We start from the raw sequence: 19,987 nt of genomic DNA on the forward strand, positions 1-19,987 counted from the left end.
ACACTGGACTGCTATTGCTCCAACACATCAGAAGTGCTCAGGCCTCATGCTGACCTCTGCCTGGAATTATTTTCTCCAGTTAGATACACACTTTACTTTCCCATTCCCTCAGTTACTGGATGCATATCATCTTGAAGAGCCCTCCCCTGGCCAATGCACCTAATTTTAATATCCCATCTTCACCCCTGTCAACTTACTATTTGCTTTTCTTGTTTTATTTTGTGTTCTTCTTAACACTTTGTATCTAAAATACTATATAGTATGTATAGATGTTATCTTACTTGAGTTTTTGTCTATTTTCCTCACTGGAATATAAACTTGTGAGCTGTTTTTGTTTGTCTTCTTTGCTGTATTTCAGGACCACCAAATTATTTGTTGCATGAATAAATGAATGAACTGACTGCAACACTAATATGAAGTGAATGAATTAATTAAAATTTTATCAAAAAATAAGTATTCTAATTTTTACAATAAAAATTACAATAAAATGAGATCACCTTATGTTGCATTTTAGACTTAGACTTCTAAGATCCAGTAAGGCACAAATTTATGAAAACTATCACATGTACACATACATACACACACACACACTAATTTTTTATCATTTCCCTGTAAAGTGATTCACACTCTCAATAATATAAAGTGTGTATGGGGGGAGGGGAGTAAACATATCCATACATAAAGGAAAGGATTCAGGAGGCTGGCCTTTGATCTATTTCTCTCCCAATTACTGGTGAGATACTCCTGGCAAAGAAAGAAAACAAGTCATCTTGTTTAATAACTGTGTAACCATTCTGGTAGTTGGAACATTTTTGTAAACAGACTAATTGTACTTGCTAGGAAAAGAGTCCTTACATAGGAAATGCACTTAGCATGATATCTGAGCATTTTTTATGGTAACCCAGTCTAGACTTGATGGAATTTATGAGTTATCGCTTTCCAGACAATGTCTCATAGGCTATACAACTACAGTATCTGGATTGCAGAATAGAAATAGTAATGTAAACACTTGGTCTATGAGGTGACCACAACACTCACTTAGAGATAACATCTATTACTTGGAGCAGAGAAAGAATGTCAGAAGCAGAAAAGAAAAACCTGGGGTACCATAAGGAATGTCTCTGATTCTTACTGTTTCCTTTGGGTCACTTATCTCCTAGGTTTCATGAAATTATTAATAATGTCTGATAGCTCAGCATCAAACAGCTAAAATGTCATCCAGAGTTGATGCTGGAGCACAGTTCAGAAAGAGTTATAAGTATAAAAAGCTTGAAAATAGGAGACCCAGAGTTCAGGTTTGTTCCTAACCAGAATATCTTCAGGAATTGATTTAACATCTCGCAGCCTACAATTCTTTATTTGTAAAATAAAGATACTATTTCAAAGGTTTGAGATAAGACATAAAAAATGCAATACATTTGAAATACCAAGTTAATAATGGTCATATATTTTTATGTGTGCATGTTAGACTCTTACTTTTTATAAGACTAAAAGAGAAACATATCAGAGATCCTGTCTTATATCTTCAACTTTTTATTTGTCATCAATACCGGATAATTATTGGACAAATCCTACTCATAATTGAAGTAGGTTGAAGCAAGATATGATTTCATTCATTCATGATGGATTAGAGATAAAGATAATAAATTTATTAATCACGAACTCTGTGGCTGGCAATGGACTAGGTGCTTTCTCTACACCATTTCATCTAATTCCCACAGCAACATTCTAATGCATTGTAATCTTCATTTTATAGATGAGAAAATAGAAGTTCAAAGAGGTTACACAATGGAAGTAGAGGATTGATTTATACTGTGCACTTGTCTCTGCCTTCAGTGCCTAAGAGAATGACTTGAACTTACTAATTAGATTTAATACATTACAGAAGCTGACTCTAACAACTGTATTGTGATAAGACAGAAAGGAGCGCATATACGTGAAGCCGGAATACATATATGCCCAAGTGGGGTAGGTCATTGCAAGAGGCTAAACTCCTAAAGGGAGTGACTGATTCTAAGATAGCTTATGGAATATTTTGAATTAAAACAAAACCCACAAATAACAAGCCTACCAAATATTAGTTAAACTTCACAGAAAATGTCAGTGTTTCTCAAATTACAATGAGAATAATACCAGGTAGGATGTTTTCCTGTGAGTGGAAAGACTTCACAATTCGTAATATAAAGCATAATGTTGCTATGTACATTGCATATTTTGATAACTTGGATCATATTCAATGTATATCTGGAAATTTAAACTATAAAAAAAAGAATAGTTTTCACCATTTTATTTCTAGTTTAATTATTTGGAAAATTTTCATAATTCTGCTATATTTTGCCATTCTCTTCTTTCTTATTTCTTTGAAAACCCCAGAAAATGAAATTATTTTTAAATTATTTTCATTTCCAAATGATGTGGAGCAATAGCAAATGGCACCTGTTATTATGGGGGCTTTGTATTTTTTTTCTGATAGTATTAACAACTTGATCTTTCTTATTTAAACAGTTGCATTCAATGAAATATAGTTTTAAGGAAAAACTGTTCTAAATGAAACCCTCTAGAGTTCACCTTCTTGAAACAATCCATTCTGCGGTAATGCAGCAACTTAGACAGCAACTTTTCGCCTTAAATATTGTCAGTGAGAGGAGAAAAAAAATGTCTTGAACAAATGCCTCTCCTCAAATGGGACAAAGTGACATTGCCAGTGAATAGAGGTGCTGCCTCTTATCTGTGCTTAATAACCTCTCCCACTGGCACCCATTCAGCTGCCACTTAGCACAAAGACAAGTCTGCATGTCATTTAACAGGTCTGCATTAATACACCTAACCAATCAATGGCTTCCACCCATCCCACAAGGACATCGGTCTGTTACCATTACTAGACACTGTCAACAGAAAATGACACCAGAGGCACAAAGGCAAAGTGATGTCAGTTTAATCAGAAAGCAGAAGAAAACGCAAACAATGCTACTCAGGATAGAAGTGTAACAAGGAGACTCAGAGGTTGGCATAAGCTGCTGTTGGCAGGTCCCAGTGAAACTGGCTTGAAATTCAATGATATAAAATCCAATATCATAACATAGACAATCAGAACTGTTTTTGCCCCCATTCAATTAAAACTGGTGACTCCTGGTGGCAGAAGGAAAATCTGTAACAAACTATTGGAAGAAAGTGCAACTTGAATAGATTTTATGAAAAATCAAGCTATATTTGCATTCTAAAAAAAGCCCCATCAGACTAAATTATATTATTTTAAAATTTGTTTAATCAATTACTTCAGTTTTCTTTCCATGGAAAATTAAATAGACGTTTTTAAAAGTCTTATTATATTGAGCCAACGGCTTTGAATTGTTATATGTATACCCTGACAAGATAGCTGTTCACATTAAGTAGTGATAATAATGATGGATTTGTACAATTATGCATGTGGAATAGGCCTCAGAGATTATCTGGCCCAACCTGCTCATTTTACAGATGAGAGGACTGAAGCTAAGACAGAATGAGAGAAATGCCCAGGAGCACAATACCAAAGCAGAGCTTCCTGGCTCTCAGTCCAGCTATTTTTTCATCACACTGTTTAAGGATCATGTTTTACAATAACAATGCAATTTTTATCTAGAAAGAGATGACATTTCATTAATCCATATACATACAACGCATGTTATTGTGAAGCGGAGGAAAGGAATTATTTAAGGCACTTCAAACCGAACATTCCTAAACAATGAAGCGTTATTTTAATGACCCTTTTAACCTTGTAAGATTCTTCTTTCACCCTCCTTAAAATACTTGAGGATGTGCAGTGCCTTTCAAAATCACTGGAGATAAGGCCCATAATTTGTCCAATAGAGCTGGCTGAGAGCAGTAAATTCTTTGGCAAAATGCCAGAGGTGCCATATCCTGATCCCCCACTGCACTAATCTGAGTTATTTGGCCGGCTCATCACCCAGTTTTCACAGCTTACGGTATTTTGGACTCATCTCCGACATTGTCCTCAGTTCCTCTTTGTGTAGATGTCCCATGCTGACTGTGCTGCCCACTTGAGACAGCACTTTCGGCCAAGCCTGGCTCACGCTTCCTTCCAGCGTGATTTCCCCTGTTCAGCTCCTGCTCGGTCCTGTAGCTCTGGGACAGGTTATACATATGGAGAGCCAGGTGGATAGGCCTTGCTCCCCGGACACGTTCCAGACAGCTTCTGCCTTGGGCTGACAGCTTTTCCTGGTAGCTCAAATTGAAATTCAGTTTCCAAGCTTACTCTTCCTTGATTATCTAAAGAGGTTAATCTCAACCTTTTAAAAAGTCATATGTCTTTTGGATAAATAAGCAATATCTGAAGGATCCTCTGCCTCATGCCTCTGTGGCATGAAGAAGTAGTGCTACCACTATCCATGAAGAATCTGATGGGCATTGATATCGGGAGTTTTGCTTTAGAAAACTATCTCATTTCAAAATTTTAAATTATAAATATGTAATGTTTATTCAAGCTTCACATACCTTTTTCTAAGATTCTAATGTGGGCTGCCCTCATTTCTTTCTCCGTGTGCCTCAGTATAAGCCTTATTGGTTTACAAGGAAAATATACACACGATACTATAATTCTTTCTCATTTTCCTTGTCTCTCTGCCTTTTACATCTTCCAGATCAGGTAATTTCACCATGAAGCAATTTCTTTTTCATATATTCTCATATATTTTTCTTCCCAATTAATTTCCTCTGTCAACACCCACCCTTTGCTCCATTAGCTCAGGAAAGTCTGCCTTTTATTTATTCTTTTCATGATTATACATGCATACACACATAGAGAGGATTATAATTATCCTGCTTAATCAGTATAAGGATAGTTTCAGTAAAAAAAAAAGTATGCTTTCCTTGATAATAGGAAGAAAAATCACTGAGTAGAATCAACTTCTGGACTCTAACATTTTAATACATTGTAGCAAAACCCATCCTTATTTCTGAATTGATTCTATAATCATCCCGATTTTAATAGTTTATTACCCATATAAATTGTCATTATTTAGTAATAATATTGAAATATTTTTAACACTTTTTACTAAAATTATAGAGCTATGCATTTTGGGTTAAACATAAACTTCATATGTAAAGTAGATGCTTCCTAAATTCTAAATAATCAACTCAGTTGCTGTAACCCAACATTTTGTAAATTGAGAATAGTCTGTAAAGGGCAATTTTCAAAATTTCAAATGCAATGTGGAAAATGGCATTTCAAGATATTGACTATAAAAGCAACTCAAATGTCCAGTGATAGACAAATGTATTTTTAAAATGTGATATATACAGACAATGGAAAAATATTTAGCCTTAATCAAGAAGGAAATTTTACTATTTGCAACAACATAGGTTGACCTAGAAGACTTAATAATGAGTGTGATGAGCTAATTATAGAAGGATTAAATATTGCTTTACTCCACTTATATAAAGTATTTAAAATAGTCAAACTTATAGAAGCAGAAATAGAATGGTAGTTCCCAGGGAATAAGGGGAAGGAGAAATGGGGAGTTGTTGTTCAGTAGGTACAAAGTAATAGTTATGACAGGTGAATAAGTTACAAGAGATCTCCTGTAAAACAAGGGCCTATAGTAAACAACATGATATTTTGCACTTAAAAATTTATTAAGAGGGTAGAGCTCATGCTAAGTGTACTTAGCAGCCTCTGACCCCCTAAAAAATTTAAAAGGACCCAAGGAAACTTTTGGAGGTGATGGATATGTTTATTATCTTGATTGTAGTGATGGTATCCCAGATGTATGCACATGTACAAACTCATCAAATGGTATACATTAAATATATGTAGTTATTTGTATATGAATTACCCATCAATAAAGCTGACAAATAAATATATATGTTATTAAAGAGTCAGGCTATGGAGGGCCACAATGAGTTAAAATTTAGTCAGCTAATAAGCTATAAAATGATGTCTTTCTATTGTGTATTAGAATGGGATGGAGTTGAAGAGTGTGGGGGTCTAAAGTCTGATAGACTGAATTCAAAACCTGGTTTGTCTATTAACCACCATAAACAAATTGTTTACTTGTTCTCTTCCTCTCTTTCTTAATCTATGAAATAAAGATAATAGTAATACTCCCTTCCGAGAGTTGTTAGAAAGGATAAATGAGATATTACACATTCATATTTGGAACTATGCCTGGCATCCATTAAAGGTTAGCAACTATAATTATAATAAAGATAGTGATACTCTCTAACCTTTAAAGGGCTGCTTTGATTTTAGATGTCTCCTTTCTTCTACATTCCTGGTTCCATTCTACACAAGTGAATGGAGATAGTTATTTAATTCCTGACACATAAGAAGACAGGTTCTGGTTCCTTGATCCTTTACTGGCTAAGAGAATAATACTTTCAATTTTCACAAAGAATTATAGTCTTTCATATCTGTTATTTATTTGAATCTAAAAGAATATATACTTATAATAAAGTTTTTAATCACTTCTATTAAGATCTCATTAATAACTTAATATACCAGGCCTCAGTTTTGTCAGTTCTGCTTATCTCTGGATCATTCTATACTTTCAGCTCATCCATTCATTAAAGATGTATGATATCCAAATTTCAAAATTATAAAATGCCCACTGACCACAAGAAAACAATATTCTTTAAAAAAAAGAAAAAAAAAAGAATAGCTTATTGATTTTTAATTTTTAGAGAGAGAGGAAGGAAAAGGGGGAGAGTGAGAGAAACATTGGTGTGAGAGCACATCAATGGGCTACCTCCTGTATGTCTCCTACAGTGGATGGAGCCTGAAACCTGGACATGTGCCCTTGACTGGGAATGGAACCAGAAACTGCCTGGTGCATAGGATGATGCCCAACCAACTGAGCTCCACCTGCCAGGGCGAAGACAGTATTCTTCTACAAAAGAAATTAATTTTATAAATAAGCACGTTAGATTAGTCTATAGCACTGGGTTTTGAAATTAACGTGCTTATGAATAATCTGGCTATTTTATTGATATGCATCTTGGGACAGGCCCAAGATTCTCCATTTCTAATAAGTTCTTAGATGATGCTAATTCTGCTGGTAAATGTCACCACACGTTGCTCCACACAAGGATCTGTAGAATGCTATTCTAATCTTTAATACATGAACAAATAAAAGTAACATCTAATTTTAATGTTTAGAATCTAACTTTTGGGCTTTAGAGTCAATTTCACTTAAATTCTAGTTTACAGCTATTGGATGCTATAAGAATTTGATTTGATGTTACACTATTTGCATGTAAAATGCATTTTTAAAATAATTTTAATATGATTATTCTAGTGCTTTGATTGAATTATCAATTCAGAAGGTATTTCTCAAGAAAAAATATGAAAAGTGATGTGACAATAAAAATCCAAACATTGATTTTAGGCCAATGTCAAGAGTCTTGTCTTTCTGTGACAAGCTGTGAGGTTTAAAATGCAGTAAGGTTTAAAAACAACACCTTTGTTTCTTCCAGTAGGTGTGCACTACTGTTCAGAAAAAGTCAAACCCTTACTTCACTGCAAATCTTCTCCTTTAAATAGCACTAGTATAGAGGCCCCCCAAAAAGCATGCAATATTAAAAATATGACAAGAAGAGAAGAGTAGAGAAGAAAGAGAAATGTCAAAATGTAAAAATACATTTGAATGGAAAAGAAACATGTTCTTGTCAAGGGAACATCATGTTGGACTTATATAGTGCAATATAGATAAATAAGATATGAGAAAGATCCTACTCATAATTAATTGAGCTGATGAGCTCCTTTATCTCTGGTTAAGAACACCTATACATTCTTAAATATAGTTTTGAAGAAAAAAAAAAAAAAAAAAAAAACACCCATAGCTAGCTTCATTCCTTGTACCTGCAATCCTAAATAAGATACAAGAGAAATAGAAATGCGTGTGAATTTTTAGAAGATTCCATTAGATATGAATCTAATGGGATTAACTGATTACCTCTATCTTTTTACATTTTTTATTTTGAAATAATTTTAGATTTTTAGAGGACTTGCAAGGATAGTACAGAATTTTTATACACTTACTCAGCATTCCTTAAAGTCAGTATCTTACAAAACTTTGGTGCATTTATCAAAACTAAGAAATTAACATTCATACAATACTGTTACTGTGAACTACAGACTTTATTTAAAGTTCACCAATTTTTCCAGTAATATCATTTTTGTGTTCATGAATCCAATCTCATTTACCACCTTGCATTGTTTCCTTAATCACCCCCAATCACTCCCAGTTTCTTAAATCTTTCTTTGTTTTTAATTTCATTGATAGTTTTTGAAAAGTACTGGCAAGGGGTTTTATAGATTGGTCCTCAATCTGGGTTTTCTCATTATTAAATTGAGGTTATAAAATTTTTAAAAGGATGCCACAGAAGTGAAATTACCTCCTTGTTCCATCATTTCAGAAGGTATATGATATCAACATGACTTATTACTATTGATATTAAACTTGATCACTTAGTTAAGATGGTTTCTGCATCATATCTCTGAAGTTACTCTTTTATCATTTCCACACTATAAACATGAATGAGTCACTGAATCTAGCCCATCCTTATGAGGGGATGTCAAGTTTCACCTTGGGGAGCCAAGAGTATTGTGATAAAGCAAGATTATTTGCCTTCAAAGGTGTCCCTTTCCTAATACTTGGAACTTATGAATGTTTTTTCTCTGGCTGCCTTCAAGGTTTTCTTTGTCTATGTTTTAAGCAGTTTGAAGATAATATACCTAGATATGCATTTTGTATGTATCTTGGTTTGTTTTATCTGAGTTTGGATCTGTGGTTAGAGGTTATTACTAATTTTGGAAATTATCAACAATTATTTCTTCAAATAAATCTGTTTCCTTCTTCCTTTTTTTTCTCCTAGAATTCCAATTATGTGTATTTTAGATCATTTAATATTGTCCCGCAGTTATGTTTTCTTTTTTCCCCACTTAATTTTCTCTTTGGTTTTCAATTTGGATAATATCTACTGAACTATCCACATTTTCACTGATTCTTTCCTTTGTTGTGTTTTGTTTGCAAATTAGCCCTTCAAAGTCATCCTTTGCCTCTGTAACTATGTTGTTGATTTCTAGCATTTCCAAATGAATTTTTCTTATGGTTTCCATGTTCACTAAAATTATCTACTTGATTTGGCATGTGTTTACATTTTTCATTAAAACCTTTAACTTTTGATTAATTGTGGCTTCTTAACTTCCTTATCTGAAAGTTCCAAGATTTCTGTCCTATATGATACTTGATCTGATGTTTAATTTGTTTCTTCAGAATGTTTTTTTTTTTTCTTGCCTTTTTGTATTCTCTATAATTAGTTTTTGGATGTTAGACATGTATAGAACTGTAAACGTTATAGGTTTAAGGTTCTTGTCCCCAACACTTAAAAATGGTCAATACTCAAAACATCAGAGTTTGGATTAAGGAAAGGTTTATTGATCAAGGTGGTGCCAGTTCCAGAAAATGGGGGGGTCTTAGGGCTGCTACAAATCTATCTTAAGACTGCCCAGAATTCAGGCTTTTTGTGTTTAGGGAAAGGAGAATTGATGGGTCAGGAGATGTGTGATGACTGAAGGAAGACATCTAGGCTCCAACAGGGATCCAAGGAAGAACATGAAATCTCTAAATCTCTTTGTTCCTGATCCTCTGACCCCTGCTGATCTAAATCTTCTCTTGAGGCGCCTGCAAATCTTTACCAAAAGCTCAAGCCTCAAGCAGAATTCCTCTGATAATTAGCATATCTATGGCAGAAGCTATTTGCCTGAAGGCCATGGGAGAAATGCAGGCTAGAATTAAGGTGAGAGAGGGAGCATTTCACTCTGTTACATAAATACTGATGTATAACATTTTTATGTTTGGAGATGAGCATACTTGTCTTTCTGGTAGGCCTTTAATTTGGGGGAAAGAGATTGTATTACTCTGATCAGGAGTTGGCATGGATTTGAAGTGTATTGTTGCTATGCTTAAGCTCAGTGCACCGGAAGCTTCAAATTCTTCTAGTGATGCTTATATTTGTGGTATTGACTTATTTGCCAAAAGGTTTTTTCTCTGTTTGTTTCTCACTTGGTTTTAAGTCTCCCTTTGCTCCTCAGAAAGATTCTGTCTTGCAACTCTTTCAACTGTATTCTACCATCATTAGCTAAAAATTGTTAGTGTGTGGTGGGGGATGGGGTGGTTGTGAGGAGGAATGCATTATCTTATTTGAATTAAGACTCATTATTAAGAAGTCTATTGAACCAATTAGCCTTGATCTTAAACCTGGATTCCAAGTTATAGCCTACACAAGTGGAAGCTTCTCTTTTACTGTAGGCCTGTACCCACTAGGTAGTGCTGCCCTTGAGGAAGGATTATAAGAAGCTAGAAAAATCTCTTGCCAAGTGGAATGGGGAAACTGAGACAGCCGAATCAAACTGCCCTCATCCAGCACCCTGACTCACCTGCCTCCTTTTCTCTTGCACAACCACTCCTTTAAGCATTAAACCCTCATGACAATGAGATACAGATCAGCATCAAATAATCTTAGGGAAAAAAGCCTTGGGTCTGTTGACCACAGAGACAGAGTTTTGATCAGACTGCAGATAAGATCTATGCCTTGATTGTGTTTCAACTCCAGGCTCAGAAAAGCAGCAAAACCAAAGTGATGCCCTGGCTGACATTAGGACCAGTTACAATGATCCTAATCAATGATCCCCTACCCTAGCACTGGCCAATCAATAGAGACCATGACCCTGAAAAGACACCACTGGAAAGATGATGAATATTCTATTGTGGTCCTTTCTTGAGACCACCCCTAAAATTCCTACCTTTAGAAAACAGATAAAAACCCTTAAGACAAGGGACTCAGCGCACACTCTCTCTCTGGAGTATATCTGCACCTTTCCGACCTCCTTTTCTCAGGTGTGTATCTTTGCTTCTTTTTTTAACCTGTCTCCAAGGGCCCTTCTTTTGCCTCTGTAACTTGTGTCCTGATTCCATGCAGCTCATCTGGCACACTTCTTCTGCCTCTGTGAGTTTTTCTCTAAGTGGCCAAGGCAGTTCTCTGAGCAGCCTGCTCAATTCTTCTTTGTGACTGTGCTTTCTCTTTGCTTGCTAAATAAACTTCCTCTTATGCTAGAGTTCTTGGCTCTGAATTCTTTCTTTGCCAAACTCAAGAACAAAGTTCTAACACTGCTGCCAGAACCCCTACCTTAGAATATCACTTTTTTGTTTCTATTCCCCTCTTTCAGCTGCTGAGTGTCCACCTGGCCTTTAGTTTCTATTTCCCTCCCTCCTACAGGTTAGGGCTTTTCTTCTTAGATGTTATTAAGGAGATAGATGAATCTGGGCAAAGTTTCTCTTTCCTCCTTGAGCTACCCTCAGACTACATTTTTTCTTTTTATCACTTTGTTCTTTTTTCCTTAGGGAAGATAAAGACTGGATCTGGGCAGAGTGTTTACAGTGGCTCCTTTGCCCAGCCAGCACTATGTGGAAAGTTTTCTCAGGATTCTCCCTGACTGTCTCATTGAGCAGCTGGTGAAGTTCCTTGGAGGGGAAGACTGAAAGTGGATGGGAATCCTACCTAATTATGTGGCCCTCAGATGCCTTACATTCATGAGAATTCATACTTGGGAGTTTAGCAATTCATTAAAATTTTATAACTGAATCTTCTTCCTTACTTATATTACATCCAGTGGCATTTGACCCGTTCAAGAAATTGCTTGGGTGTCTTTCTACCTCCTAACATTCTCTCCAGATTTCAGGTTAGTTTACTCTGTGACCTCAGTATTTTGACGAGTTTTAGACAATTATTAATTTGAAGTTTTTACGAGTAAGGGTAAAGTGACACTCTTTTTAGTTCTTTGTATCTCTAATCTAAAATTGGAAGGAGATTATCTCTTTTTAAATTTAAGAAAGTATTAGCTTGCAAGTGTTCATTGATAGAGTTTGGTCACTTTTTAGTATGTCTTGGAGATTGAATGATTCCAAAAGTCAGGCATAAGTCAGAAATATTATTTTCCAAATTTCCCCAGCTTCTGCCTTATTGGATAGGAAACAATGGGAAACTCATAAGTATTATTTTAAAAAATGCAGAAGACATGCATTTGTGAATGCATTTGGAAAAATGATTGCTTTAACTCAATTACACTTTTCTTACTTCAAAGTTTCCAGGTTTTATATGTAAATGTGTCTAGTAAATCAAAAATCTTATGTCTGTTTTCAAACTTACTTCAACAAGAAATGCTTTTTTCTCTTCTGGAATTGTGTGTAAAGTTATTTGTAGGCAGAATATACTTTTTAATGTCTGCTTAATTTAATTAAGTAGTATGCAAAGTACACTTGGCTCTCACTCTTCCACATTGTGAAGCTTCATATCAACTCCTACTTTGATGAGTCCCCTTCTTCTGAAAAGACACCTGAAGTTTCAGACAAGCCTGAGAGACATGGGACACCCAACAATACTTCCTTGGATAAGGTAAGGGGTGGGGGTCTTCCTAGAAACCCAGTGGTTAGACAACATAATCATGACTCTGGCTATGCCTGCATTTGATTCTGAAGAGAATGACCAAGTTATTATGTACCATGTGAGAAATGAGTAGAAAATGTGGCATCAAAAATTGAAAAGGGGTGCATTTTTTGCCTCACATTGAACAATTTTATAGTCTTAGCTGGAGCACCTGGGACTGTGCACAAATGCTGTGGCTCCCTTTAAAACAAACACAATAGCCTTGGCCAGTTTTGCTCAGTGGTTAGAGTGCTGGCCTGCAGACTAAAAGGCCCCAGGTTAATTTCTGGCCAAGGGCACATACGTTGGTTGCAGGCTCAGTCCCTAGCCACTGTGTTCCGGGCACATGCAGGACACAACCAATCCATGTGTCTCTCTCACATCAATGTTTTTCTCTCTCCCTTCCATTTGCTCTGAAAATCAATGAAAAAAATATCCTCAGCGGAGGATAAAAAAAGCAAAAAACACAATAATGTACATTTTTATGTTGACTATTTTCCTTAACATTTTTAGCCATTTAGTTGCACTGAAGCCAATTCTTCTTGGGCTTGATATTAGGAATGTGAGTGGGGAAAAAATACACAAAAAACCCTTTTTGAGAAGTATATATAGATTAGACACACCCTCATTTCACCTTCATAAGAAATTCACATTTAAAACTGGATTTAAAAGCTGGTCAGCTAATGTTAAGAATTCTACCCAAGTTATGACAGTTAAAAAAAAATCACTTGAAAAGGCAAGCTTTTGTTTCTGGAAGTTGAAATGGCCTACAGTAAAGAGTTCCTATATCAAGGACACCAGCACAAGGAGATGTTTCACCGATGGCTGAGTGCTCGTTGTTCAAGGTTAAAAATTATTTTTATAGTCATCAATTTATTTACAATTGTTTTTTTGAGAATATCAGTTAAGTCAGCAAACCAGACAAAGACAAAACCTGAAATCCAGATGATCACATTCTCTTCACTTTATTAAATCAGCTGTTTTCTGTAGAACACAAAATCACAGGTTTTATTTTTTGGTCAGTTCTGAAACATTTTGGAATATCACCTAGACATGGTCTCAGGAGAATTTTTTTCATAGTGCAGGCGACCTTTGTAGTTGGCTGTGCAGTCTTATATTACTTTAAGAGTGTGTAACTCTTGAGTCAGAAGTTACTATGGCATAAAAAGCCTGGGTTGCCCTCAGGGGATTTGTCAAACTTTATTTAGCTCAAGCATGGACTCAGAAACCTAGAAAATGTACTCTTGTTGGCAGCCCAGCTCTTCTAGCAAGTTATAAAGTTCAAGCTATCAAAGAACTTTTCAAGGTGACAATTATATAACACAGAACATGACATTTACAACAAGACTTAGGTTGGGAAATCTATGCTGAGGCATACACCCCTCTTGCTGGCATACACCCTGCCTCCTCTCCTAAACATACAGTTGGCACAGAAAACAGGCTATATGTAAATCATTTGTGTACATCATACTAGCTAAGGGAAGGGTTTTAACTTTATAAAGATAGTAACATACATGTTTATCTTCCTGCTACCCTACTTGATAATTTGAAATGATTACAACATCCAAATACCTACCTTCTTGTTTACAACAAATGATAATAGTCTCAGATTTGCTCACAAAGAAAGTTCTTCAAAAGGATTACATGAGCAACTATTATAATTGGACTGTTATCAAGACTATAATAAACAGGCTTATATATAAGAATCTAAAAAGGAATAGAAGGAATGATAACCAGTCTTGATTTAAAAGAGCTAAAATAATCTTTTGTAGATATTTTTGTCAGTGAGATATCATGATTTTAAATTAAGTATATCAAATCATATGAAAACATATTTCATATATAAAATTGTGTTGATTTTTTTGGTTCTATTTTGTTTAGTTTTGTATTTAATTAATATCTTAGAGATGAAAAAATACCAAGGTTTGATGTTAAAACAGTATCAGGCTTATAGCGACAATCATTTGTGACCTATCTTTTAATAATTACAATGCTGGGATGGATATCAGTTCTTTTACTATATGTTTTTATTGAGCACTTCCTATATTCAAGAAATTTTTCTCTGGGCCACAATGCAGCAGGGTAAGGAAAATAAAATGATAAAAAAAAAAAACCTTTTGTCTTTTTCATGTAATATCACACAACCTTTGTTCCTTTTCTTTTAGTGAAACCTGTAGAAGCTTCTCATGCTTGTCAAGAAACCACAGCAGAATGTGTCAGCTATGCCAAGAGTGACAAGAGAGAAAGACAAGGCAGAGGAGTTGATTGGTGTAAAGGAAGTTACACAGAGAGCTTCTAGAGCTCTTTTCTTCAGTGTAGTCAAAGGTGACCCCCAAGAAGTGAGAACGGAAGAGGTAACTGTTTTCTGTTAAATAAGCCCAAGGAACCGTAATTCAATCCTACAATCTGAGATCCATTTGGCTTAAGAACAGAGTTCTTTGTTAACAGAAAACACTCAGTTTTTTCAAGGAAACTCTATTTTTTTGTCTTTTCTCTTTAATTTTTTTTTTTTTTATCAACCAGCATTTTGCTTTTTTTTGTAATGCGATTTTTATTCTGTTATACCATAGAGCAAACAAAAATCAATAAAAAAATATAACAAAACTGCATTTAGGAATTACTCTAATAAATTGAATAGTGTTTCTGTTCTAATTTTTGAGGTTATTTTGTCTTTAAAAATTACTTTTTTTAGGTTTTTACATGATAGCCTGTTTAGTTGAAATATACTGATATATACTTATTCTAAATCTTAGCAAAATTAAAACACCATCCCGGCTTCAATCAGCATGTATCAACTGTACAGAGTTTAAATTTCTCACTTTGAATCAAGATTTTTTCCTAATTAAAATGTTTGCTCCATATAGCAACATTACAATTTGGGGTATTTCTTTATATATATACATATATATTTCTTTTTATATGTTTATTGAATTTATTGGCATTACACTGGTTAATAAAATTATTTTATTTATGTTTCAAGTGTATAATTCTATAATACATCATCTGAATATTGCATGATGTGTTCACCACCCAAAGTCTAGTCTCCTTCTGTCACCATGTATCTTTTTTGGAGTATTTCTTAATGACATAAACCAAAGCACTCTTGTGTGTGGAGTTCATAATAAAAATTTAATAAGATTCTCCCTGAGAGAGAAAAAAAATTTGACATTTTTTATCGTCCCAAGAAAAAATTCTACAAGACACATGCAATAAAAGTAACATTAAAGAAACTTACTTTAGTATTAACATTTCTTCAAAAATGAAAAAGATCACTGTTCATCATTAGGTCCCAATGAAGTACAAAATGCATACATGTATATTTGATTAGTTTTGACATCCAAACCTTCAATGAAACTATACAGGCTTTATTTTCTTGGAAATTGATTAATCTTCTGAGAACATTTCCAGGTCTAGTACCTTGAAAAAGTAAGTCCTGTGAATTAGTGGAACTCTTCTCAGCCCTGTCTATCTAGGACAAAATTGAGAATGAGTGTGTCCTTGAGATTTGGGATGATAGCATTTGAATAATATAAGTCTGAGAGTCTTGAACCTCCAATTTGCCTGAGCTGTTGCAACAACACAACCAAAATAGTTAGCTCAAAAATGATGCTAGTTTTCCTTAATATTTGTCTTTTCCACTTCTAATTGACTCTATGTATTACTGGAACACATCTCAGCTGTATGAGTAGGGAAATAGAGTCCTTGGCTAGGAGGAAATAGGGTATGCCAAAAAATTGCAGGTTCTGAATCAATATACTGGGAATCATAAGAGCATGTACAGGAGTGGGTTGTAGGTTACAATATAAGGAAAATTTAAAGATATAAAGGCAATTATTTTCCACCCTAGATTTACTATTCTAGCCAGGGTACTGGAAGCTGGCTCTAATAATTTGTATTTTTTTATTAGGACATATAAATGATGATTGCTTTTCATCAATATGCTAGAATTGCTGAAACTACTTTTGCATTTATTTAAGAAGGAACAAAAAGCTAAGGGAGGTGGCTATATCAAAACAGATTAATACATAAGAAGTGAGAATCCTTTATTTGCTTATACTCTGCTGCTGAAGGGCCCACACGACACTTTCATCTAAGACAATAAAGAATATACTAATGAGAAGAACAGCATTCTTTTATTTTATAAAATCAGCCCAACTTCTATTAATTGTCATGAAACTGTTGATTTGGCATATGCATTCTTTTGGACTTCACCAAAGGCAGGATCAAAATGTTTGCTCTCATATAGTAAAAACAGAAATATACATTCACTATTTAGCACATGGGTCACATTAACTTTCCTGATCTCCTACAGATACTTTAATTATATTAGTATTCACTAAAATATCAACTGACCCAATATATATATTGGCTGCCTCCTGTTCGCGACCCAACTGGGGATGCAACCCACAAACTAGGTATGTGCCCTGACTGGCAATCAAATCTGCTACCTTTTGATATACAGGACAATTTTCCAATCACGTGAGCCACTCGACCAGGGCTGACCAAGTATATTTTTGACATCATGCTACTTAGATCTGCCAAGCAGGATGTATCAGTATTTTAGGTACCATAGTAACAAACACATATCAGAGCTGAAAAATAAGCCCTTCAATGATTCAAAATCTGCCTAATATGTAAAATTCAATGGTATAGGACTTACTGAAACATAGCCTTTAGAGTAAAGACAATTATCTGAATCTTGAACCTTGTACCACTAAAATTCCTCTTTGGTTTGGTTCTTTTCATAGACCGTTTTGGGTTTCAGTGACAGTGTTTATCTCATTTGGCAATCCTGGCTGGCCTTGGGGATGACAGCCAGTCTTTTTTCTTGATCACACTGGCTGTAGCGTAATAGGAACATGAATATGGGAGTGTACGAACAAGGATGGAGATTATCCATTGGCTCAGAAACATGGAATTAACCTCACCAAACTCTTCTAGCTACTGCCACTGATGAATATCCAAACATTAGTAGCAAAGAGTGTTGTTGAGCTTTGGTCTGACACTATTACATAGTGAGGTTTGTCAGCAGATTAATTACATATGTTCCTTTTCCTTTGAAGGGACAATTCTTTTGTCTCCACTGAAAATGACAAATACTCTGGATATATGTTTGCATTCCCTACCTGCAATACCTTAGACTGTAATACTATTTAGGGGCTTATTGAGTACTGAAGATATCCAGCACAGCAAATATACACAGTAGTGAAGATCCCCCTTGTGGGAGAATAGACATGTACAACAATTTCAGTGTGCAACTGAATGTGCGTCAGTTAGGAATGTGTAAATAATTTATGGCATATTAATACAATGGAGTACTATACGTTATTTAGAATAAATACATTATACATATCTATCTATAAAGATGTGTATTAGATATATTGTTCTTTGAAGATTTCAGCCTTCTTTTGCTTAACATTTTGAAAATTAAATAGGTGTGTATGTTTTTAAAAATTATTGAAATAATTACTGTTTTTAAACCAAACCTGGACCAAACAATGTGAGAGACATAAAAATGCTTCTCTGGTATAGTTTTTCTTGAATTTGAAGCGACACTCAATCAGAACTGAGGATAATTACATTAGCACAGTGATTATCAAACTTGCTTCATAAGAGAATTAACTAGATGAAGAATGTGTTAAATTATAGACTCTCAAGCTGTTCATTGGGTATTGATATCTGCCCAATGAAGGGCTTGAGATCCGATAATTTTGGCTGAAGCTAAAAATTTTGCCTTTGTAACTAAACTAAGATTGTTCTATAAATCAGATCAGTCAGAAAATAATAAACTATGTTGAAATATTAGGCAGCCTCAACAACAAAGCAAGGGCATTAATATAAGACTTTAAGTGCAGAACTGATATTTTTATGACAGAGATGTTTGATTACAGTGTTTATTAAAATGAATTTTTGTTCTCTTTGTTCTAATTTTTTAGACCCAATTTTTATAGTTAAATAGTGAAGTCAATTTGTGTTTTATTTCTCAACAATTAAGCAATGTCCTAAACAAAATGTGACTCTCAAGTGCCTGTTTATTCCTGAACTCTAGCATATGCAAATCATAGGAGTGTCACCAAATTACTCACCTGGCCAAAAAATATGATATGAATGGTGAAATATTCCTGTTTATATATTGAAAATAATTTTAATTATAGAAACTCATGCCATCCTTCCTTAACATGAGAGGTAGATATAGTCACCTTTTAAACTGAAAAATATGTTTGACTTATAAAATTTCATTTCATATAGCTGAAGTTGAAATGGAAGAAATATATATATATATATTTATCTATATATATATATATATATATATATATATATATATATATATATATTTATCTTTATGCTGATATTTTCAAAGCAGAAAATAATTTCCATGGGCACCTGGGAACTATTAGGGTGGATAGCACTAAATTTCAAAGTGATAAACCAGATATATTGCTACGCTATGAAGTAATAGATTGTGTCATAGAAACACAAGATAAATAGACATTAGATGATGCTTATTTGGCTCTCCTTTGAAAGAACATCTGCAGAGTGTTTTTGCTCTTGAGAATAAGAGCGTATCTTTCATTGAAATGTAAAGTTATTCTTTAGCACTATTTCATTTTTGGTACATAAGTTACTATCTCTTGATGATCTAGCATATATGATACTCTTTACAATACATAAATTTTCAACCTGACAAAGTATTTTTATATATAATACTATTAGTGCAAACATAGATTTATATCCTGTGATTTCAAGTTATAAATTTTATAGAAAATGTAAATATCATATCATATTTGTTAAAACAGAAATTAATCATTTTAACAAGGTTAGTAAAAAACTGAAGGCAGCCAAATATATATTTTTAATATTTTATTTGCTAATATAAGATTTCCTTAAAACTATATTTCTGGAATTTATTTTTTATATGAGTTAAAAATGTTATTGCTCTACTCTGGCATGTGAACCTTCAAGCAGGCAAATTTTGCTTATTAACTGTCAAAAAGATTGCATGAACTGTATCCTCTATCTCTTCAATAATGCTTTCTCCAGACAATTAAGGAACACTAATTATGTTCAGAGTAGGTAGTTTTACCATGAGTTACTTTAACATTTGGATCATAAAACAATTAATATTGTTTTAAATTAAAAGTTTAGATAAATGTTCAGTGTTATAAGTCCTCTTGGTGGAGTCCCAAGATGCTTTCACCAAAAGAAAGTACCCTCTTGCAATAGATCATTGTAAGTGTATAGGTCCTGAGTGTATTTCATGACAAATTATAATTCACAACCCTGATCTCTGCTTCATTCTACCTTTTTTAATACTGCATTTGTCTTTCTTGTATCATTTTCCATTTATTTCATTATTTTCCATTTCTGAGATATTATCTGCCTTGGGGTATAAAGAAGTGATTGTTTTATATTCAAAAAATTTTGAAATGCTACAATACCTATAGATACTTGAAAAATCCTTCATCATCTCTTAAAGAGCTTTTTGGAATATTAAAGTAAAAAAAAC

This window comes from Miniopterus natalensis, chromosome 2 (genome assembly GCF_054644295.1).
Source record: "Miniopterus natalensis isolate mMinNat1 chromosome 2, mMinNat1.hap1, whole genome shotgun sequence".
Classification (NCBI taxonomy): domain Eukaryota; kingdom Metazoa; phylum Chordata; class Mammalia; order Chiroptera; family Miniopteridae; genus Miniopterus; species Miniopterus natalensis.